Genomic DNA, 26,074 nt, shown 5'->3' on the forward strand with positions numbered 1-26,074 from the left:
GCCGTTGACTTTCTCCACTAGACCATTGCATTGAGGGTAATAGGGGGTGGAATTCCTCCTCTTTATCTTGGGCTTCTTCATTAACTCTCCCACAAGATCTCCTCTGAAACCTAGCCCTCTATCTGAAAGAATCTCCAAGGGTACTCCAAACCTGCAACAAATATGCTCAAAAATGAACTTTGCAACCTCTACCGCTGTGATCCTAGTAGTGGTGGTGGCTTTTGCCCATCTGATCATGTAATCTACTCCCATGATGATGTAGAGCTTCCCCAATGTTGCTCTAGGGAGAGGACCTATTGATTCAATCCCCCACTTTTCAAAAGTCCCATGAGCTAGGATAGGTGTTTAAGGTTCATAGGTGAGGCTTCTATCTCCTGCTAGTTGGCATCTATGGAAGCTTTGACACCAATGTTGCACATCTTGATGAGAGACTAGGCCAAACAAAACCTGCTTGAAGTATTTTCTTGCTAGTGATGTCATGTGAGAAATGCCCACCACAAACATTTGAATGACAATTAAAGAGAATATCTTGAATTTCACAAGACAAAGGCACTCTCTATAACACTTGATCTTTACCCTTGCAGTAGAGATCATCATTTATTAACCTAAACTTTGTGACCTTTCTTACTAGCCATTGTCTCTGGCCTTTACTCAATCCTTCAGCTAAGATGTAGAATGTCAGGCATACAATCACTCCCCTGAAATTGAGGTTGTTGGAGAGCTACAACCCCCATTGTGACCTCTTGTAATTGTTCACTTGCTAATGCATTTGCCTCCTGGTTGTCCTTTCTTGGCACATGAAGCAAGCGTGCTACTTCAAAACCCTTCAGAAGCTCTTTGACCCTGCGTAGTCGCACTAGTAATGCTTGGTTCTTGCATGCCCAAGTGCCATGCACTTGCTTGACTAACAAAATAGCATCCCCAAAAGCATTTAAGCACTTGATCCCTAAATTTAAACACCACTCAAGGCCTAAACTTAAGGCAGCATACTCGGCTTCATTGTTGGAGTGGACATTTTTAAGCATTAGTCCCTTACCAAATACCTTCTTGCCTGCTTCATCATAGATCATTACTCCCATTGCCGCCTTGTCTTCCTTTGTTTTGTAGGCTCCATCAAAGTAGAGTGAATGCACTTCACCTAGCTTGGCTACCTCCTCTTCCACTTTTACCATCATTGGCTTTATCTTTAGATTTTTCTCATAGCACCTGTGTGTGAGCAAGCCTGCTAGACTCGCCCATGTTGAGCTCTCCACCTGCATCGTGTACTCAAACTCTTGTAGACGCACTAACCACTTAGAGATATGAGTAGACACATCCATGTGTTGTAGAACAAGAGGAAAGTTTTCTTCCAAAGTGAGAATGATAAACTTTTTAGGCAAGAGATAGGATCTAAACTTTCCAACTGCAAACATGAGAGCCATTACCATGTGCTCCACTGCAATATAGTCCTTCTCTGCTGTGGTCATGACCCTGCTAATGAAGTAGATAGGTTGCATAAAGGAGTCATCTTTTTGCATTAAAAAAACCCCTATACGGTCACCTCCCACACTAGGATTCACATAGAAGGTCTCCTCCCATCTAGGTGGTGCAATGGTAGGAAGAGAGCTAAGAATTTCCTTTACTTCATTAAATTGCTGCTCATTTTCATCACTCCAAATGAAGGTGTTGCTATGGGTGAGTTGTTGCAAAGGTAAAACCACTTAAGAGAGAAGGTGAATGAACCTACTCAAGTACCTAACTTTTTGAATGAAAGAGACAAGTTCCTTGGCACTTGCAGGTGAAGCCAATGTAGTGAGAGCCTGTATCTTACCAGAGTCAGCCTCAATCCCTCTTACAGAAACAACATGGCCAAGTAGAGTTACTTGGGCCTCACCAATGTGATATTTAGTTGGCCACCCATGGATTGTAGCCTAGACAAACCTTCATGCACCTTTTCAATGTGGAGAGCATGCAAGCTGTAAATGCAAAAATCATCAATAAACACCCTTATGGACTTGTCAAAGAAGGACTAAAATACACGAGTTACAAAGCGTTGAAAAGTTGCAGGAGCATTTGTGAGACCAAAAGGCATCACTCTATAAGCAAAACACCCCCATGGTGTTACGAAAGTGGTCTTCTTTTGGTCCTCTTCTGCTATCCTTATCTGAAAGTAGCCTGAGTAGCCATCACACACAGTGTACCTTTCATATCCTGCTACCTCATTGAGAATCTCATCTTGGAAGGGTAGAGGGAAGTGATCCCTCTTGGTTGCTGCATTGAGGGGCTTGTAGTCAACACAAACTTGCCATTTTCCATTCTCTTTTGGAGTTACTACCACTAGAGAGACCCACTCTGAATCCTCAATTGGGTAAATAAAACCTGCATTTAGAAGCTTTCTTACCTCAGCCAGTAGTGCATCTTTTTGAATCACACCCAAGCATCAAAGCCGTTGCACGGTGGACTTAATGCCTTCCTTCAAATTGATGTGGTGTTGCACCACAGTGACTCTCGTGGTCTGATCATACCCTTCGATGAAGAGTCTTGGAAAATCTTCTAGCATGGTCAAGTAGGCCTGCTTCTCCTCCTCCATTAGGTCTTTAGCTAGCATTTTGGCTAGCTTGCTTTCATCTACCCTTGGTATATCTGGAGGATCCACCTTGTTTGGTTTTGTAAAGATGAGACCTATTACCTCCTCTCCTGAGCTGTCACTCTCTTCCAATGTAGTTGAATCCTCCTTGGTGGTGGTTGAATAGATGGATGAGGTAAGCTCGTCTGCTGAAGTCTCTACTTCCATCTTACCTTGCTTGCTAGTCTTCATGTCGTAGCGCACTACCTTGGTCTTGTTCCCACTCCCTTTGTGTGGACTCAGCTCAAGCATCCTAGTTCCCCAGTCTTTCCTAGCCTGCATGGCCATCAACCACGGTCTTCCCAAAATTATAGGGTAGCCCTCCCCCGTGATAGGCATCACATAAACATCCACCTCAACCTCTACTTCACAAACCTTCACTCTTACACCATTGACAATTCCTAATGTTGGCCATCTTTGCTTTGTAGGGTGTTGGTGCACTATCTTTAAGCCGAGATGATGAAAAACTTGCTCACTCATGACACAAATTTTCACCCACCGTCTACATAGACGTTGGAGATACATTGACTGTTTGACATAGGCATCCACCACTGGCACTATGTCCTTCAAAATTCTCCCTAAGACAAGGCCCATAGCCTTGGTTTTCACCCTTCTAATACTCACCATCTTTGACCACTGTCTTTGAACCTTTGGAGACAAATACAATAGCTAGGGCCAAGTGATCTTGGGGCCCTACGTAGACACATCATCAACTAGACCATAAGGTTGAGAAGACTCACTCAAAGAAAAATCTTTGATGGTTAGCTTTCGTCGAGGCTTGGTCTTCTTCTTGCTAACTTGAGCACTCTCCTTTGTCTTACTCCTAGTGTCAGCTTCACTGTTTGCCGTTTCCTCTTGCCTTGCCCTCTTGATTGGCATGGCATCCTATTCCTCTTGCTTCTTTTCCTTACCCTTACCCTTACCCTTAGGCAAGATCTCCTCTTCTTCATCCACCTTTGCTTTTCCCTTTGCATCCAGACTGATAATACTCACAGTCCTATTCTCAGGTACTATCGGTAAAGGAGAAATTGGTGCAGGAGGTGGGGGCGGCTGTTGTTGTGGTGGCGGCCTCAATATTTGCACAGGTGGTGCTTGCTATACTAGTATGGGTGGTTGATAGTGTTGTTGTTTCCTTCCCCTTGGTGGTGACACTTGGTTTTTGGGTCCTCTATAGTTTGCATTCCTCCTTGGGTGGGGACAAAAGTACATTTGATGTCCCTCCTCCTTGCAATTATAGCAAAGGTAGTCTTGCGGTTGCCTTCTTTGTCCTCTTCCATGCTCGGGTGGTGCTAGGGCCCTACTTAGGTGCAGGGACAAATCCTCCAATTGACTCGTAATTCTACTCAACAACTCTTCTTGATCGACAACTCCTGGACCTCTATGGGGTGGAGCAACATTACCTGGTGGTGCTTGAGCTCCTCCGTCTCCTTCTTGATCTGCTTCTTGGTGCTGCCAATTGATACCTCAACTTCCTCTCCTTTAGGCGGGCCACTTCCCTTGCTGCCTCAAATGTCATTGGGAACCTTTCCTTCACCTTATCCTTGAGAGGCGGGCATAAGCCAGCCACAAAGCAATCCCTTTTAAGGAAGTCCGGTGCCCTTTCCCCAATGGCTAATGTTGCTACCCACGTATCCCACAGGTCCGTAAACTGCAACTCATACTCCCCATACTCAAACACATTAGCTAACCTCAGCTCGCAAAGCTTCTCCCATATCTTCTAAGAAGTCTCTTGAGCTCCAAACCTTTGCATGAAAGCCATCCTCAAACCACCCCAATCTGCTCTAACTGCAGGCAACAAAGTGTTGAACCAAGTCCTAGCTTCTACTTTCAACAATAAAGGAAAAAGTTGTAAATGAGAGACATCATCATCTCTCCTTGAAACCACACATTCTACTTCTAAGCTATCCATAAAATCCGTTGCATCTTCATCACTCCTACCATGAAAGATAGGAAATGCCATATTGGCCATCACAGAGTTAAAAGGGAAGATTTTTTTTGTTTTTTTAATATTTTTTTACATAATCAAGTACCCAAACCCATGCTATACAAGGATGTAAATAAGAATATGAAAAGAGAGATGGTGGTGGATTAAAGATAGAATAAATGGCTCCTCTGAATTGTTGATCTCGTGAAGTCGCTCATAGCCAAACACTACCATAATGATCTGTTGGAAGAACATCTTTTTGTCCAAGACAATCTTCACAGATTGAACCTGTTGTGGTGAGAATGGTCGCCCTTGTGGAGAAGGCTAATTTCACCGCTCCATTCACCTTCACTATTGTCTACCTCTTACTTCTTTTATGAAGTGCTTGTGCTGCTTGCACACTCTTCACACATAGAACAGCCTGGAGTAGGTGACCGTATCTTGAGTGGTTTACCTCTTTGCATGAAATGGTGGCAATTTGGTGTCTTAAAACTCTGTGGAGACAAAGAGAGTGTGGGCCCACTAGATCGCATCAACCTCTTCAAACTGTGTAAGCTTTCTTTTGGTGGTGATGGCGGTTCTGACTGTGGTGCTACAATGGGAAAAATTGGGGGTATATGGAAACCCACCAATGTGATAGTGCCAGTGCAAATGTCAAAGGAAAGATTACATGCCCTTCTTTATCTCCTACCACGACACTCATTTGTGATGTGTGGTCGACAAGAGTGGCAATAACATGCACTTCTTCTCATGGGTCTTTGTGTGGTGAAATTAGAGCGAGTAGGGTGACGAGCTCGCAAAGGAGATCGATTACTTACTTTTTCAATATTGACAACGGTGTGGCCTAGATACAATTCTTCAATGATGGCCTTCAAAGCTTCTAGTCATTCCTCTTCTTTTGTGGTCTAAGATGCAAACTCTGAGCGCCACTCATCCATTCTTCACAAGACACATAGTCAATTTGTAAACTGAAGGGTCTGGCGCTCCTCCGTGGGGGCACCAAATGAGGGCCAGAATGCAGAGCCATCGGGGGGTGGCCTCTACACCTCCCTGTCGATCCTCCTCACTTGAAAAAGGACAGACCAATCTGCCAAAAAGATAGGGGGAACCACCTAGCAGGACGTGGCTAGGACACGATCACACATAACTCATGCACAACAATGCTTAGAAGAGAGGAGTGTTGTGGGAGAGAGCGGAAGAGGATGAACTTGAGAGGGAGAGGAAGAGAGAGTGTACTATTATTTAAGCACAACAAAACGGGTGGCAAATCCGCACACCCTACTGCATACAATGGCTCGCTCCAAGCACAACACAAGGTGGAAAATCTGCACATCGAACATGAACACAATGGAGAATGCTTGATACTTACAAAATCTCAGCCTTATTTAGATGGTACATCAAGCAGAGGAGGTGCAAGCTAATTGCTTGCAATGAAATGAGGATCATAGGGCAAAGGGAAGAGAAGAGAGAGGGTGGTAGCGCACATGGTAGATAGATGGGAGTTGACGACGAGGAATCGTGAAAGGATTGTTGCCATCATTATTTGTAAATCCATCCTGCATCTTCCATAGATTTGGGGTGTTGAGGTGATGCTCAAGTTGAGCATGACGGTGATGGTGTGTGTGTGTGTGTGCTAAGTGTATAGGTGCATAGTGTGTTGCGTGTTTTTTGTGTGTAGAAGAGGCCTCTTTATATAGGAAGGGGAAGCTTGATTAGGATAGGATTAATTGCTAATTAAAATTAAATCTTTCAAAGCTGATGGTGCAGTGATGATGAAGCTCCTCCCCATCACTTTGGTTTTTTGCATGATGGCCAAGTGATGACTAGGCCTAAAAGATGCCGCTAGCCATGTGAATGCGCACTCTAGCTAGAGATCAATGATGTGACAATTAAGGTTTATTTATATACAATGGTGAGAGAAAAGGGATTTTTACAAGGTTGGGTGAGAGAGAGTAGAGGGTAAAGTGGTTGTGTGTGTGTGGGAACAGGGAAAATAGGGTAGGCAAACCTATCATCATTGTGAGCTGCCAACTGGGTCCCACCATTTTGGCGTAGCTCCTCGCTTGGACCTCCAAAAAATAAAATAAAAATATGTGCAAATACCTCAGCTCATGAGCTACATCTTTTATGCACGTCACTTTGACAAATTTGGATGGAAGCTAGACGCTAAAATTCAAGCAAATAAATATATATTTTCCCACAACTCAAAGTTTTCTTGGTGGACCATATGACCTTCCCTTTCCTTATGCTTCCAAAAGTGACTCATTGATGCCTTATGTGAGCATGATGTGTGGCCTTGACCTTCCTTGCAAGTGTCCAAGTGAGGATAATGTGAGAAATATGCAAATAAAAGATAATAGAAACTAGCGAATAAAATATAGTGAAATATAGAGAAAATAAATAAATATGATGAAATAAAATATACAAAAATACTAAAAATTTAGGTATTGATGTGAAAAAAGTCCTCACTTATTGAGATGAATTTTATGGTTTTTTATTATTGTTTTTGAAGGATAAAATAAAAATCACAAGCTAAATACTACTATTAGAAAAATGCTAGAGTAGGATAGAAATGCTAGAGGGAGTCCATGCACAAAAAAGCTTTGCACAGTTAGAGGGGATATCCGTGGGAAGAGACCGAGTGGAGGTGCGTGCAAAAAGTCACCATCAATATGACCAGATGTACGACAAGCCAGGTTGAAAGAGATGAAATGCCAATCTTTTCTTCTCACTTTAATCAAAGTGCAGCTACATAAAAGACATGCTTATACCCAAATGCAAACATAGAACAAGACTTGTATGGAGGTGGAATTCCAATCACTACAGGACCATATGTACCACCACTATTCCCCATAACACCAATAGTACCACAAATGCTGAGTTACTCTTATCCCACTTTGAGAGGATATGATAAGGAGAGTGAAGATGGCTCATCTTCTCAGAGGAGTGAGTCAACAAGGACACAACCCACAAAAAAATCAATGGTATCCAATGAACATAAGAAGCTTGTAGAGGAACTAGCCTAGAGACTTGCTCCTCTAGTTAAGCCTGATCATATAAAACCAAGATGGTGCCAAATTGAATAGAAGTGGACAAACCATACAGCTAAAGAGTGTTACTACAACTAGGGATATATGAGGAGAACATATGTACAACCAACCTCAATAACACCTCTTCAACCCTAATACTGACTGTTCAACCAAAAGAACAAATATATAATATGGATAAAAGGACACCAAGATTCATTGCAAATAGAGGATTGACCTTGTCACAACCCATTCACAATCCTCAAGAAAGGCCAAAAGCCCCAAAACCAGAGTGTCCTTGCACTAAAATGATACAAATTAATGGCTATTGCATTGACTATGCCAAAATCCATATGATAATCAATTGTATACACAACCCAATCAATGCTAGAAAGGCCAAGAAGAACTTAAGGGAATTGTACAACTACCCAATAGTTTTGAGAATGACAATGCGGTGCCTATTCAGACCATAACCAAAGCACAAAATCAAAAAGCTGCTGAAGAGATGGTACTTGATGAGCCAAAATTAGATGTTCCTAGCAAGAAACCACAGAGTAAATAGAATAGTTGGAAGGCTAGTAAGGCTAGGAATGCTAGGATGAAAACACGTAGGGAGCAAGATCAAAAATCCCTAGCTAATGAGCTGCCTCAAGCTAAGGAGATAATAAAACAGCATGAGGAACGGATTGCGCCTACGGATGCACAAATACCTTCACCCCCGCCAGATGAGCTGTCTATTGAGAGTAAGCCTAGAACTGCTAATACCACAGATAATTTATCTGGGTATCTTTATCCTACCATACCTAAGGGATACCGGGAAGCGGATGGTCTAGATGATTTATGGAAACAGATCCGTGAGGAAAATGAAACCAATGAGCTAAGCAATCGAGTTAATTAGTCAAGCACATGAAGAGATGCCTTCCTTTGTTTAATCAAAGAGTTTGAGGCAAGATCTCAAGAGGATTTAGAATTGAATTCATATTTGGGAGATAAAGGATTTGTCTCATTGGTAGACAGCAAGCCCCATTCCTTGAGAACCCTACCCTCGTATATGGAAGAGCACGGAGCTAAGTCGAACATCATAGCAGTCCCATCTCAAAGATTGTCATCCAAAAAGGTCATGGATTCAAAAGGTTTGATAAACATTCTATTAACTCTTGTGAATTGTATGATCACACTAGCTAAATTGCTAAGAATATGACCAAACATGTGGAATATAGTAGGAAAATGTTTGGAAAAATTTGGCATTAAGAACCCAATAATTTGGATAGAGGAAGGGATTGAAGAGCTTGAGAATCCCCAGCTAAACACAAGGCCAGTGCCGTTAAACAAGGTCGGAGAGTATTGTGAAGGAGAGGATGGTAGTACAACTCTTTTGGTAGAGTTCCAAAGTGTCACTACCATGGAAATCTTAGACAGTGGAGCTGGTGTTGCCATGCAACCAAAGAGATATGGAAAAAATGGGGAAAACTAGCTTTGAGGGCAACAAGAATGAAACTGCAACTCGCAAATGGGTACATGCAAAAACCCCTAGGGCTTCTAGAAAAAGTAGCTATAACTTCTTGCGGTATTGAATATGGGCACACATTTGTTGTTTTAGATTTTGGCAAGAAAAACAACTACAATATCATATTAGGTTGACCATTCATGTGACATCTAAAAATGGTCCAAGATTGGGGTTATGATCATATTTACCTGCAACATCTAGAAACCACCACAAGAATAAACCTTAAAGACCAAAGTTATAATGATGTAAACCAAACAACAATGGAGGAGTTTGATTCTTCTGTTGTAGCTGGATTTGAACTTCCAACATGGTTGGGTAAGCCCAAGGAGCTATGGATGTGTGGAGCCTTAGAGTGTGGAAGCTTGAAAAGAGAAGAGGACATCCTAGAAAATATGCTAGAAGACAAGGATTATGTCCTTCAACCTTTTCTAGAAGAAGAATTAGAACCATTTGGATGGGAACACATTTTGGCAACACTAGGTGTATGTGCCACATCAGATCGTCCAACCACAAAGTTTTGTGATGACAACGGCTATGACGTGATTCCCTTTTATGGTTTTAATGTGCTAACAAAGGAAGGAGATCATCTCAACTTGTTTGTGAAGACAAGATAAAGCAGGCTCTTCAATCATTCAAGCGAGAGGACAAACAGAAAATGCCACAAAAAATTAGTATCAAACAAATCATTCAAGTATTAGCTGGTTATAATAAAGTGCAAGCACTAGCAACAATGGACACAAAAGCACGAGAAAATTTGATTTCCTTAAGCTTATATAACAAGCTTGTTGAGATGGAGCTAGAAGCCACAAAAGAAGACACCCAAGGATTTAAAGGTGATCAAGCTAATGTCATAGGCTCGGCTCTAATTCCGCTACAACTAGGAACTACCATGTGTACACATCAATTTTTTATTGTCCTAGACACAAACAAAATATCAACTAGTATTAGGACAACCTTGGTAAAGGGTTTACAATGCTCAAATTGTGTGGTCACACAAGGCACTAAATATTTAGTCGTTTAAAGGAAATCACACATTTTCTTTGGTCCAATAACAACCTCCTCGTGAAGATACAAATTGACAGCAAGAGTAGTATCGCAGTTGCCAAATGCCAAAGTGAATCCAACGTCAAAAGTGGCAACCAATATAGAAAAGATGGCCCTTACAAAAGACCAACCAACAAAGGCTATCCAAAAGATCAAGCAACTTGGAGAACATCATCAAATTTGGATACCAAAGAGCCAACTTGGTCAAGCACAAATTTGGATAAAGAAGGAAAAAACCTCAAAAGAACTAGCGGTGGCTCCAACATCTAGATGCCAACCATAAAATTAAAAAAGAAGACGAACAAAGAAGAACCCTTGGTCTCACAAGAATAAACAACCATATTCACACCCACAGGGTTCTTACAAATAGGTATGGATACCAAAGAAAGTTCTTCAAGCACAAAAACATCAAGACTATATTTGGATCCCCAAACAAGCCACTCCAAAAACTCAAAACAATAGAACCAGCGAGAGAAGAAAAAGCTGCCATCAAGCGCACTAGCAAGCACTCCAATAATTTAAACAAAGCAAGTATGGGTACCAAGAAAACTCATTCAACTCAATACTAGCAGGAGTATATTTGGATTCCAAAGAAACAAGTTTCACAACTCCCTAAGGTACAAAACCAACAGCAAAAAACACAAGAGGTATCTCAACAATTGCCAAAGTCTGTCAAGCAAATCTAGATACTCAAGAGCTTATACAATGCACAAAAATATCACGCTCAAATATGGATTCCAATTATTGTCAATCTGCTGGCATCATGCAAAGCTCCCTTATCAAACAAGTACAAATTTTCAAGCACAGATGAGCCTCCAAAGAATGGCATGTTAAACCCCTATTTCCCAATGAAGCTGGACATGAAAGCTCACTTACAATGTAGAAGTCAAAGTTGATATACACAATAAGGTACATTTTACAGTCAACTAACAATGACATCCAAGAAAAAAAAGGATTCTTCTTGGATCCTTTGATGACAAAGTATCCATCAACGTCAAAATGGCAGTTCCCTCTTTGAAGTGATGCATGTCTTGCAAGTTCGTGCAATTGATAGTAGGAAGATTGCACCATGATAGGAATGCAAACAATGGAGATGCTCTTCACAAGTTCAATCTGGTCAATGTTTAAATTGTACAAAACACAATACTCAATAACGTTACGATGTGACATTGAGATACAACCCCATCAAAGTCATAATTTCAAATTGTTCTAGAGAAGTTAGCCACGAGAGGGGGGAGCAATGCTGCATAATGAGAATATGTGGAATAATGTTTCTATCAAAAACTAACAAACTAACAAAATCAACTAACACTAATATCAACAAGGAGGAAAACAAAGGAGCTTATCAACTCATATCTACACAACTAGAGGTGATAAAAGGTAGAGTGACAACAACGCTTACCAAATCAAGGATAGATGAGGAAATTAACATTATCAATCTAACATGGAGCTTCAAAGAGATATCCTTACTGTCAAAAAACTAGGAAGATCAAGGTGTGCCAACTTATCAAACAAAAATTGTGGCATCTAAAGACCATCACAATGATAAAGGCCAAGTTTTCAAGAACATTTTTTACAATAAGGTAAAGGACTTAAACAAGTAAGCCCAAGCTCCCATTAAAAATCAATGGCATAAGAAGTCAAAGTCGTGCAGCTACACCACTAAATGAGCAAGGCATTAGTCCCAAAGCTTTATGTGATATTTTCTGTGGTCTAAGAGTCTTAACTATCATAGGTACTGCTCAAGCTGGAAGAGTTGAGCATAATTATGTTGTGTCACTCATGTTGGAATAGGTGAGCATAAGAGTCAAAGTCTACATTTTTAAGTCCAGATAAGAGAAGGATAAAAGTCCGACAAACACTCACACATTGAGCATAGTGAGAATGAGTGGAGGAGCTTCTACAAACATCCTTCTAAGAAAAGTGGAAGCTACTGAGATGTCTTTGGATATTGCATGTGCTACAATATTTCCTTGAGGTACCCATAAAACTCTATTTATCACACAACATGATTTTACTGAAAATTCTTAAATACGTATAGAGTCTCCTATAATTGGCACTAGCATTAGACACTCTTTGATAACTAACACACAAATTGAGGTCAAAATAGCCAACAAGGAGCAAAGTACTCAAAGAGGTACGCATCAACAACAATCATCATCTTTGCCTATAAAAGTACCAAAATGAAAAACAGAATCTACAAAAGTCTAGTCTACAAAAGTCCATTACCATTTGTAAACATGAGTATCTTCTAAAGAGAACGTGCAAATCAATGAGAAGGATCTGCTATTACAAAGGCCAATGACCTTCAAGCAAAGCAAAGGACAACCTTGCAAAAGACAAGAAGTCTTGTCGAGGACGACAAGAATGCGAGAAAGCGGTTGACCAACACACGCCAAATCTAAGCAGTCAACGGAGGAATAATAATTCATCATATAAATTTTTGCCTAAGCCGATTATTGTAAGTCATTGATTACAAGAAATCCTCATGATGTATATGAATCCCGAGAAAATCCGTGTAATGAAAAAAGAGGTTGGAGAGCCAGATGTACTCAATGTTGTAAATTATTCATCTCTTAGGCTAAAATACCCAACTCAAAATTGAGGTATATAAGCCAAACCCTTGTAACCTTTGAAGGAGATTTTTTCATTAATCTAATATTTAGACTTATCTGTGAACTTATTGTGTCGTGTGTGTGAAAGGATCTTCTCTCTCCTCTATGTGCTCTATAAGAATGGCATTGCAAAGAGGACATCATCAATGCGTCCGCTACGGAAAGAGCTACACATCGACGCCAAGCACGCGTGGATCTAGATTCCTTGCGAAGAGTTCTTCCTCGATCTTTCAAGTGAGATTTCTCTCAGACTGTGTATTCGATTGCTTATTGCTTTATGTCTACAAAACAATTGCAAGAAGAGCTACACCTTAGACACATTAATTGTTAGAATCAATGACTTGTATTTTTCTATTAGACATCATAGGCAATTGCAATTGCAAGTGTCTACAGGCAAGATATAGGGCTCAAGTCCATAGGTTAGTGTCCTCTAGGTGAGTAGAGACTATCCCATGAGTTTGTAGCAATTCAACATCATTTCTATGTTTCAAGAGGTGGATGCGTCGTAGATATAGCAATTATCACGTACATAATGAGTCGGGATAGATTCCTAGGTAGTGATTGTCATAGAAGGTTGAGTAAATCATTTTGGTAGCCACTTGCTTGCAGGTCATTGCTCCATTCTTGGTTGACATTATGTTGTTGGTTGAGTTCTTGCTATGCTAGCTTCTAAGGCAGTGGACCATCCTCAACAGGTTCCACACACAAATGCAAGCAAGGCACCTAATTGTTCAGGCTCCAAGAGAGAATTCTCCTACAAATTCTTGTCATGAGACTTCCAAAAGAGGAAATTCAATCAAGCAAAAGAAGTACTCCTCTACTACAAGAAGAGGAAGAAGCCCTCCTTGTGAGGTAAAAGGGAAAGAAGTGTAAAGACACAAGAGAGAAATCTCTTGTGAATGAGGTAGACATTCCTATTTCATTTGATGTAGATGTGCATCCAAGGAAATGTCAAAGAAGTCCCTCGATCTCCACCACCACCATATGGACGGAGATCTTCAAGAACTTGCTCATCTCATTGATTAGAGGAGAGTAAGAAGAAGACTCAAAACAATCAAAGAAAGAAAAAGACATCTAGCTATCCACCATCTCTAAGCTCATCTAAATTGGGGAGTTCCTCCTATTTGGATAGGAATTCTCTTAAAGTGTGCAAACAAAGAGTTCATTAATGCTTGCATGCAGCCTAGAAGAGGTTTTCTACCCTTAAAAAGTTCAAGGAAGGAGGAAAAAGCATAACCTTCCTCTCCTTTTATGGAACTTATAGCAATGTGGACAAGGTCCTAGGCTTCATCCAGCAATTTGATGCGGTCTTTGGAGATGAAAACTTCTCAAAGTCTTCCAAATTCTAGCATGCTGCCATGCATCTCCAAAAATCAGCCCATAAATGGTGGGCAAGCCTATGCTCAAAAGGAGAAGCTCCAAAGACTTGGAAAACATGTCAAGTTGCTATCATGAAGCAATCCTTATCACATGAAGCTTTCAATCAAGTGCTTATGGCATGGAAAAGCCTAAATCTTGATGAAGGAGAGAACATGCAAAAGTATGTGGAGAAATTTTGGGACTTACATCTCAAAGGTACAGTGTACAAGCGCATTAACTTCTTTGAGTAAAAGCAATTTTTTGTGTTGGGCTCCTAAAGATTGGAGAGACAAAGTGCAAGAGAAAGGGAAAAATCCACATCCATTTACCTCTACCAAAAGCAGGAAGCATAAAGACAAATCTTGCTACGAAGGTGATATCTCTTGAAGAAGTAGAGCATTATCATGAAGATAACCATTTTAAATGTGATGAACAAAGTCATTCTTATCATACATGCCCTCAAAAGCATGCAATGAAGGAACCCCCTAGAGCTACAATGGTTTTTATTCACAAAGAGAGTGGTCTTCCACCAGGATGTCCCTTATGCTATGCATGGGGCAAATTGAGAGAGCATGATGCAGTCATCCTCGTTCATTTTAGTTCCACAGCTAATTAGATATCTGATTAGCATCATAGCTAGGGATACATGCTCATTACATGGGACACACACATGCTATTGAAAGACTCTTTGAAGGCCCTAACGCCCCAATTACACCTTTGGTTGGGAGATTATTCATGTGCAAGAATATGCGGACAAATAGGACTTTCTTATCTCTCCACTCAAGAATGAGGATGTGCTATTTGGAGCACCATGGTTTGACCGTATGACCACCTCTCTAAAATTTCTAAAAACGTTATTAACACTAGTTCTGTAAAAGGACATTCAAATGTCCTAGGACACTAAAGTGTCCTGTTTTCCTACCAACTTGTCATATTTATTTGGTGAAGCTAGAAACATTTCTTTTACATCATATTTATCCTCTAGGTAAGTTATGAGATGAATCTTCTATTCAAATTTTATTCTTACAAAATCTATGCAATATAAATTTTTTGTTGGAAAATTCTAGATTGAAAAACTTGTCAAAAATTAAAGCACTTTTGTCAAAATTTTCAAAAAATTCTTATAACTAATTAACAAATTTAGGTTTTGCATAGCTTTGAGGATTTATGAATAGCAATACACTTGTTTTATTAGGACTTTAAGCTACACATCTTAGTTCTAATGCCAAATATGTGCTACAAGCAAAAAAACCCAAATGCTAAAAATAGCTGACAGAGGGCCAATTTGTAGTCTTTTGAAGCCTCTTTCCCCAACATGATGAAGTTAACGTGCAACAACAATTAAGTTCTAAATTATATCTATAGGTCAAGAGTAGCCAACTAAACATGCTTCAAGGTGTCAAACTCAAACATATCTTGCAAAATCAAGCTTATTATAGAAACCTTGTGCTGTGATATTTATTGCAAAACCAATAGCCTTATCAAAACCAAGTTAAAGTAAGCTTATTAATTTTCCATATACATCCATATGAAGTATTTATATACATATAGCTATTATGAATAAAAAATCTCATTTGCAAACTCAATTTTAAGGTAAATTTCTTATCAATTAAAAAATGAGAATTTCAATATTCGCAATTTTGAGGATTTGACACAATTTACAAATTATAGCTTGCATAAACATCAAACATTGATACCTTAAGTAATCAATCAATAGATTCAATCCATATACACATAAAAGTATGTGAAATTGCATTGAGATGCAAGTTTTACTTTGTCGTAAATTGATTTCATAAAAGTTGCAAATGAATCCCACACAACTTTTGCCTATTTTTTTTATAGCCTTAAAAGATTTTCCTTTTGTACAAAACTTGCAAAAATGTGAAGCATACACATGAATAGGTAATATGAAATAGAGCATGTGTCTTTTTCATGAGGATAATTTTCATGTGGGTTTGTGTTCAAGAGTAGTAGGTTGTAATTTTTATAATTACCTTAGCTAGCATACGCTAAGTTTACAAAAGGATCATCATCCTAGGAGAGTTTCCTCTCGAAAGGTGGGATGATGATCTTAGAATTGAGCTCATTCTAAGAAGCTGTCCTGCTAGCAAACCCCCTTATTGGGTCTCACCAACTCAACAAGAGGAGATTATGTCACATGCTAATGAACTTGTGCAAAAGGGTATGGTAAGACCTAGATCTTCACCATTTTGCTCTCTCTATATATTAGTGTGCAAAAAGGATGGTTCATATGTAATGTGTATGGACTATTGTGTACTAAACAAGTTGACAGTGCAAAATAGATTTTTGGATTGAGGATTTGTTTGATAAGCTACAAGGTTCTACCTATTTTAATAGAATACACCTTAAAAGTAACCATCACCAAATACAAACTGTACCATATAGTATTTCTAAATCAACCTTTAGAACAACTTTTGGCTTGTATGAATTTCTTGTTATGCTATTTGGGCCAACAATTGCTCCAACCACAGTCAATCAAATGATGGAAAGAATCTTTTGTGTATGTGGGGCTTACACAGGAGTATTCTTTGATGATATCACAGTCTACTCTAAACCCTTAGAAGAACGCAAAGAACATTTCAAAGCAATGTTTCAAGCACTACAAGAGAACAAACTATTCATCAACCGTAAAAAGAGTAAATTCTTCTTACAATAGATTCATTAACTAGGTCCTATTATCTCAAAGATGGCATTTGTAAGGATCCACAAAAGCATGAGGGAATAAATGAATGGATTGAACCAAGGAATCTACATGAGCTACAAAGTTTCACTGGAGTGTGCTCATACTATAGAAGATTCATTGCAAAATTCTCCCACACAGCAAGACCACTACATGGTTTGACCAAGAAGAATGTCAAATATTGATGGACTAATAAATAACCTCTCAAAGCCCTTTGAGGTCCATTGTGATGCTAGTGGTGATTGCCTTGGAGTGGTGCTTCTCCAAGAAGGGCGTGCCATAGCATAGGAGAGTCATTGAATGCACTCTAATTAGCAAGTTCTTGGCATTTTAAAAAAAGAGCTTTTAGTTGTCTTACATGCCTTGGATATGTGAAAGAATTATTTGTTTAGGACACCATTCATCAACCGCGTGGATAACCAAAGGCTTCAACACTTCATGACTCAAACCAAGATTTTTGAAAAAAATATGAGGTGGGAAAATTTTATTTTGCAAATTCATTTTCACATTGCTCACATTCCTAGCAAGCACAATCAAGTAGCTGATGCACTCTCACATAGACCTCGCTACAATGCTATGTCAATAGCCTCTCACAATGATCTTACCTTTGTGGTAGGTAAGTAAGCTATTGCACCAAGATTTTGAAATGTCCTATCTGCCATAGCATTAGCAAACATGCGAGAACAATATGTGGTTCAAGATGGCTATTTTCTCTATGGCTCTTGGCTATATGTTACCAAACATTTGAGAGGATATGTCATGTATGAATTTCATGCTCCATTATGGCATAGCAAATTTAGGCAACAATGAATGCAATTGAGAAATATTTTTTTTGGCCTACAATGAGAAAGGACATATAAGAATATGTAGCTCGATGCAATATTTGCCAAAACATCAAATATGAATTAGGGAAGCAACTTGGTTTCCTCTAGCCACTTCCAATTCTTAATTCTCTAATGCGAGAATATTGCTATGGATTTTATCTTTTCCTTACCAAACATTCTATGCATGGGAATACAAGAATATGGACAATAGTAGACAAGTTTAGCAAGCAAGCTCACTTCATGCCTATCAAAAATACTATTGAGGCACCACACATGGTACAATCATTTATCTCTCAAACTTTTAAGAATCATGGTTTGCCAACCAATTTTATTTTTGATTGAGATCCTAGAATAAATTTCTAAATTTTTTGACACAAAGATCAATTTCTCTTTTGCGTATCATCCTCAAACGGATGGACAAAGTGAAATTGTGAACTCCATTGTGCTTGATCTACTAAAAGCCTATGTAATGGAAATAAATCAATGCAATCAATGGGAGAAGTATTTACCTTTAGTAGAATATGCATACAACAAAATTGTGCATAGTTCTACTGGTAAAGCACTTTTTGAGGTGACCAAAGGAAGATGAAAAATTGGTCCCATTCTAAAATTGCATGGGAAGACCTTGGCTCTGTTGATGAGTATAGTGATGACTTACATGATGCTTTTTCTAAGATCAAAGAAGCTACATCTGTAGCACATTAAAAGCACAAAATTACTATCAATAAGCATAGAAGACCTGTACAATTCAACGCAAATGATTGGGTTCTCCTAAAGTTTCCAAAAGCTCACCTACATCACCCAACAAAAGAAAAATGGCATGGAGAACTCACAGGTCATCAAAAATACTATGAAAAATTGGCACGCAGTATTATGGACCATTTCAAATTCTATGGCCAATTTATGAAAAGGTTTATCAATTTTAGCTTCCCTCTCATTGTCCAGTTCATAATGCATTCCAAGTAAGTTTATTGTAGGTCTACAAGGGTGATCCATCACATGAGTCAATAACCAAAGATCCTTTAGAATTTGAAGGGGTTAAAGAGATTTTGCAACCTGAGCATATCATCCGCCATGAGGACAGGGTGCTAGACAATGGTAAGGTGCTACCTAAGTATCTCATTAAATTCAAACATTTATCATTTTGAGGATGCAAGAGCTATAATTAAAGGATAATATGTCACTTGTAGCCACCTACAATGAATTAAATAAAATGCCCTAATGTTTTTACCTTGATGTTCCAAAGAAAATGTAGTGAAGGATAACATGATTCTCTATTTTGAAATTTATTATTTGACATTCTTCATTAATGTTTAAATGTAACTGTGTGTACACATACCAAATGTTGCACACTCGCGATGGATTTTCTCTAGAGTACGATAACAAGTAGACTTGCAATCTACTACAAAATGGTGCTAGTGCTAGGATTGGTTGACATACATGTGGCATATTTTCTCCCAACTACCAAGTAGATTGGTCATCTACATTGGAACAATGTCTAGTGTGCTAAAAGTGGATCTTGAGCAAAAAATTGATGGACCAAATGTATCTCCATCTCTCTCAAATAGAAGCATAGTCAAGGATGATTATGATTTCAAGGGTAGGGTCATGCCCCCAATTTTCATTTTTGGTCTACTTAAATGTGTTTTCTCTCTCTAGAATTGGCCATCCTAGTGAGAGAAAATAAAAATAGTAAAAGGACCTTTTTTGTACAATGGGCCAAAAAATGGATTTGAGACCTAGAGAGTTCCAAAATTTAAATGCATAAGTTTCAAAAATGCCGCTAAATGCCAATAACAATTCCAACGAGATTTTTAAAGACTAAATTAATTTTGAAATATGTCCGCAACGAGTCCCAAAAGCCTTCAGACACAAGGTGAATGGTCACGACTCACTTGGCCAAGGGATTATGGGTAAATGGTGTGTGGCCAAGAGAGGACACCAAGGGGACAAAGGGGAGACCGCCGGCCACAAGGTGTGGGAGGACCAAAAAAGGTGCCCCCTACTTGAGCCACACCTCCCACTCCCCAAAGGGGCGATCCAGGAAGCTCCAAACTCCCCCCAACCAGAGAGAGAGAGAGAGAGAGAGAGAGAGAGAGAGAGAGAGGGGGGGGGGTCAATTTTCCTCATTCATGGCTGATCTAGCCTCAAATTGTCACACACACATAGGCTCATCTTGAAGCTCTCCATCTTGTCTCTCTCTCTCTTCCATGCAAGTCTACATAGCTAATTCTTAATCAAGTAAATAGGTTACTACTTCCTAAATGCTTACATACCTTCTTTCCATATTGCTTAATCACCACAAATCTTATCAAGGTGTTTATGGCCTTGGTATTGAGTTCTATGACTGTTGTTAACCAAGAAAGTCTAATTGCAACTTTGCAAGATTTTAGAGTTTTCATCTCTTTAATTCATCCAGTTAGAAGTGCAATTAGCTAGTTGTATTGGTATGAAGCTCCTTTGAAGAAGAGGAATCAATTAATACAAGTCCTTTTGGAGGAGGGGTTGACTCTAGAAAGTCTAGCCCTCAATTGGTGTCAAATTTCTCTCTCTCTCTCTCTCTCTCCCCCTCTCCTTCTCCTTTGAAATTTTAGTGCATGCATGTGATGTGTGATTGGATCTAAATTGAAGTTTGCCTTGCTTCCATTACTTTTGAGTATGCTCAATCTTACAAATTGATTAATTACTTTAATTAATTGCAATTTTTGCTACACTTTAAATCCAATTCTTTGACACTACTAAGAGAGATAAAGAGAGCACCATAGTTATTGATATGTTGCAATTAACATTGTTTAGTAATATTTCAAAATTAAATGTGTTTTTTTTGGCAGTACTCCCACCAATTGATTGGAGTTATGTTGTGGTCAAAAACTACATAAGGCCCTTGCCCTTCACCAAAATTGGCGTCAGGTTTCCAAAAATAATTAAATGTGTTTTTTTTGCAGTACTCCCACCAATTGATTGGAGTTATGTTGTGGTCAAAAACTACATAAGGCCCTTGCCCTTCACCAAAATTGGCGTCAGGTTTCCAAAAATAATTACAAATGTTTTGAATGGGGCTTGAGGTAGGATGGCCTGCTTAACATACATTCCTTTAGAGAAACCTACAACAATTTATCCATTTCCCCCCTGCCTTGCCTTACCAATTGTATAGATACTTTTTGAGCTTTGACAAACAATGTCTTCAAACTGCAACAAGTTGGTCTTGCCTTTCAAACATCTTTGATTCCTAGCTCTCCATGTCAAATTGAAGAAGTAAAATTGCAATTTGGGTGCTGAAAATCATAGCTTGGTCCTTAAGCCCTATTTTACCTAGAATTAGGTCATTCATAAAGAAACTCATGCCCCGAGTTTTTTGGACCTAGATGCAAATTAATAAGTCCAGGTCCCTTATGGGGTAGGGCAATTCTTGGATAGATGGAGGGGGTTTTCAATAGCCACATTGAACTTAGAGCACATATCACTTCCAAGGCCTTGAGGAAATTTTTGATCCTATTGGAATAGCACCCCCACATGACTTTTCATAAAAAGCTTTGAAGTAACCACGTGTTGGAGCTTGCTAGCCAGAGTAATATACTTCCTTAGTTTGAGGGTTATCAAATGACCTACTACTAAGACACTTCCAAGACTTCTAATCAATACACAATTGGGAAACAACACTACTTTCATAGCCTTCAAACTGGTGAGTAGCGTTAAATGGTAACCTTGCATTTGCACTACATTTCTACTCAAATGTATACATTTTTTATCAAAGTTTTAATCTAGTGTTCATTCTCTCTTTCCGTAATATCCTTTTTCCATACAAACACCTTACCCTTCTTAGATCTTTATGCATTTACATCATATTTCTCTCTTCATGCTAAATGTAAATAGTAAACTTAATTCTACTCTCCTAGTTTTTTTACTGCACATTCTTTTAACTAATTACCTTTACTAATTTAAATAGCTATCTACATCCCATAATTTGTAAATAAATAATTTATGGGCACTTATCTTACCCATCTTCTCTCAAGGGTAGGGTTAACCTTGTAGGTCTTCCCTTCCCCACCACTATGTGACCCAACTCTTGGATCATTTACTTGTGTTGGTCAACAAATCTTAAATATAATGTATATCCCCAATAAATCAAAATTTATTGGAGCCTACCTCATTTGTTTAAGGTGGATTCTCTTTTGAAAAAGCATGCTACACCTTGGATGCATGCTAAAGGGCCCCCTACAAGGAGACTTGGTTCAAAAGGTGTTTTGGATGCATCTTGAACGCCTTAGCTCATGGGTATACTTGAGAAAAACTCAAAAATCATCTTAAACACTTTGAGAAGGTCAACTTTGCCTTTTACGGCACCCAATTCTGAGTTACAGGCTGAAAGTTATGGTGAAAACAAGGTGCTGCGGACACTGTTACTGCAGGTCAAAGTTACAATCAGGTAAACCACAAAGGTGAAAAGTTTTCTTGACTTCTTCAACATTCTAAAATACCAATGGGGAGTTAAAAACCACTTGCATGTGGAGGGGTCAGCTCAAGATGCTTCCAGTGACACAACAAACAGGATGGGGACACTCTGCAGGAGCCACTGGAGGGACATCATGGTGGGGCCCACATACATTATCAACCCTTATGGATCCTCCACGACTTAAAAGGCTATTTTTAATAAAAAAATAAGTTCCTTATTTGCATAATTGAAGGAATGGTCAAAAGGGAACCTAACTATGGTTAATTACCTACCCTAGTCAAGTTTAACCTAACCCAAGGTCTTGTACAGCTATAAAAAGGCCCTTTGGCAAGCACAAAAATACACACACCTACATACATTTCTGCAAATAAGCTCCTCTAAGGTTAGGGAAGCCCTAATCTCTCTCTCCTCTTGTCTCCCTATCCATTTCCTAAGCTCGCTATCATAAGCGGCACCATAGAGATAGCATCAATATGCTATTGCTACCATTCTCTTGCAAACATTTCTCTTACCATACTCATCCCTAAATAAGGATTTTAGATTCTATATGAGAGCAAGGATATCAAGTTCAATGATCTATCTCATGGTTTGATCAACAAATTGTTGCAATTGGGGTGTCGTCGTCACACTTTTGCTCTAAACGCATGTAAAATTGGTAAGCATATCTTGGCAGCTTCTCATATTTTGTGCTCATTGGGTTGCTTGTTTGTTGAGAAAGTTTTTGTGCACCATGGTTTCTATTTTCTTGGCTTCTCTCCTTATGTTGTGTGTAAGTAAGTCTTGGGGCTGCATAGATGGAGAAGAGCTCTCTATGCATGCCGCCTTATGTGTGTAAGTATAGTCTCTTCTTTTGGGAAAGGAAAGGAGTTGTCAAGTATTTGTGCATTATGGTGTTTTGAGTTTTGAGGTTTTGTGCTTGATTTTCTTAGAAGTATATGAGCACTAATATGGTGAAGGTCAATCTTTGCATGTGAGTTTGTGCAGTGTTCAAAGGGATTGCTTAAGGAGTGTGTGTTGAATGGTTGAAGGGCATTTTGTGTTGAAGCACATAAGGAAGGTGTGAGTGTGTGTGTGTGTGTGTGTGTGTGTGTGTGTGTGTGTGTTGTATATGGTTTGTTTTGGTTTCCTTCTTTCTCCATAAAAGAGGGTAGTGCCCCTAAGAAATATGCGTGTGTAGGGTCTCACGGAGTGGTTGTCTGGTGGGAGCCTTGAGTTGAGTCCCATCTCAAAAAATCCTCTCTCATAAAAGTGGTGCCCCCACTGAGGAACTTGCCTAATTGCCTTCTATTCTCCTCATGAACAATAGAGTTGCACCATATGCTTTCCATTTTTCACAACGCATCAGAATTAACATTTGTGTAGATCGCAATTTTTTTTACCAACAACGCATTGTTTTTATGTTTGGAGCAGAAAGACTTGGTGAAATCTTGGCATCTCCAAATCCCATCATTCTTCCATTCATTAATTATGATGATTCATTTGATGTCCATGTTTTTATTTTGTTTTGAGGCAGGGACAAGAGGCGCTTAGATAGCGATCCACTCAAAGGAAAATTTCTTCAAGAGAAAGAAAAAGGAGAACACATTGTCACATGAACCAACCTGGAGCTGCTTCTCCTTTTACACCCATAGCTCGTCAATCTGTGCACATCATAATTGCTACAAAATTTAGATTTCAAGCAACCATTAGGAGAATTTTTGGACCCACTCGCCTTAATGAAATTAATGCCTCAATCAACCCTTTTATTTTGCCTATGATAAATTATGAACTAACACTTGATGTATATATTTTCATTTTGATGTGATCACTCATCGTAGTCAAAACTTTGTGGTACACAAGCCTCCTTGTATTGTAAAAATGTCAAGCACTTTTCCTACCTTTCATTCTAAAAATGGTGAGGATGCACAAGAATTTTTGGATAATTTGGAGATGGCACACCTCATCTCTGGGAGAGATCAAGAAGAGGTAAAGCTGCGTGCTTTTCCACTCATTCTCAAAGGGGAGGCTAAGGCATGGTACGAGGCTTTGCAACCTCAAAACAAAACCAATTGAGAGAGGCTACGTGCAATTTTTCTTGCCAAATTTGGGCAAGGAGATACCCCAGAGGGTCTTTGGAAGTGTCTACTTCAACATAAACAGGTATTCCTTGAAGACTACCCATCTTATGAGGCCGTTTTCCTTAACCTATGGGATAGATGGGAGGCTACCTTACAAAACCAAGGTGGTGCACCAAACTTTCTAAAGAAAGATAGGTTCATGGCTGGCTTGTATCCAATTTTGAAGACCAAGGTAGAGTTAAAATTCCCATCAACATTTGAGGAAGCATGTGAGGTGGCCATGGTCAAATTCAAGAAGTTAAATTTTCAAGCACATAGAACAAGGGACCTAAATGAAGTCATTGAGAGGGATTCTTCACCAAGCATGGGAGCACAAGTTAGGGGCTCTCTTGCCCAAACTTCACAAATAGGGGAAGGATCACAACAAGAGATCTTGCAAAGATTAACTCAACAACTAGAGAGTCTCACCTTGAATCTAGTGCAGGGCCTACCCCAACAACGACAACCAAGAGAAGGGAATCGCAATCAACGACGTGAAGCACAAGAGTTGAGATGCTGGAATTGCAACGAAGTTGGTCATGGCATGTATAATTTCCCTCACCCTCGAAGGCTTCCAGGGGACATATACCCTCCTAGACCCCCTCCGCTCATGGTGCAACAAGAGCATGCTCAAGCCCCACAAATTCTTCGTCGACCATCACCACCTCCAGTGGCAAACATCCCTCCTGTCCCACCAGTGGAGAAAGAGAGAGGAGTAAACGTCATAAAGCTGGAAGAGGAGATAGAGGTGATCCCTATACATTTTGATGTTATGCCAGCAGAAAAGCGCACAAGAGCACACAACAAGGATGAAGACACAAGGAATGAAGAGTTAGAACCTGCAAGGAAGGAGAGGAAGAAAAAGTCAAAGAAGGAGGAAGGAGGCAAGAAGCAGAGGTCAAGGCGAAGGGAGATCGGCATCAACGATTTTCCATTAGGAAAGAATATGGAACCCTACAACATCTTAGAAGGTCTGCAAACTCAAAAGCCCAATATTTCTTGGCCTCAACTCCTACATCTATCACCCAAGGTGAGAAGGCACTGGTCCAAACTTGTAAGCACAAGACTCCCAAGAAAGAAAGAAAAGGTGACAATAAAGGCATTGACTTCAAAGCCACAACAAGATGTGGAACCTATTGTAGATGCTTGTGTAAGGGGTAGGAAGGTATCCAATGTGTATGTTGATGGTGGAGCACAAATGTGTGTGATCACGGAAAGAGCCATGAATAGACTAGGGCTTGAAATCACTAAATCCTCTAATTGTCAATCTAGGCTGGCCAACAATGCAAGTCTGAAGTGCCTAGGGATCATCTAGAATGTAAAAATTTCTGTATGTAATATAGATGCACGTGTGGACATGTATGTTATGCCAACCAAGGGGGAGGGCTATCCCATCATCCTAGGGAGGCCTTGGCTCATTGCTGTGAATGTAGATCAAAAATGGGGACGAGGACAATTGATTCTCAAAAAGGGGAAACATGTAGTATACGATTGGCATGAAGGAAAGCAGCTCGACATCAACTATGAGACCACGGATGATGAAGAAAGTGAAGAGAGTTTTGGCTCAAGCAACGAGGAAAGTTCAACCACTATATCCAATAGCGAAGAAGAATCATCTTTGGAGGTAATGGGAATCATCTTCAACACATCAAAAACTCCATCAATAGAGGTTGACCCAACAAAGGAGCAAACAAAGGATGACAAAGGTGACCACCACTTTGAAGACTTTGAGAGGATGCTTGCAAAAGATCTTACCCCTGAGGAGAAGCGGTCCTACATCGATATGCTCAAGAGGTATCCCAATTTTTTTATCACTGATTACTCACAAATTAGAGGTGTGGATGTTATACAGCATGGCATAGAATTAAAACCAGGTACTAAACCTGTGGCTCAAAAGCTAAGGCGCCTAGAAAAAATACA

The 26,074-nt window shown here is 39.5% G+C and overlaps 1 pseudogene; it reads right to left on the reverse strand.

Annotated features, from left to right (window-relative positions):
* Nucleotides 1-3,490: 3,490 nt before the first annotated feature.
* LOC147435088 (uncharacterized) overlaps nt 3,491-26,074 on the reverse strand; it is a 68,716-nt pseudogene continuing 46,132 nt past the window's right edge.

This window comes from Adiantum capillus-veneris, chromosome 19, assembly GCF_014529385.1.
Source record: "Adiantum capillus-veneris isolate H3 chromosome 19, ASM1452938v2, whole genome shotgun sequence".
NCBI lineage: Eukaryota > Viridiplantae > Streptophyta > Polypodiopsida > Polypodiales > Pteridaceae > Adiantum > Adiantum capillus-veneris.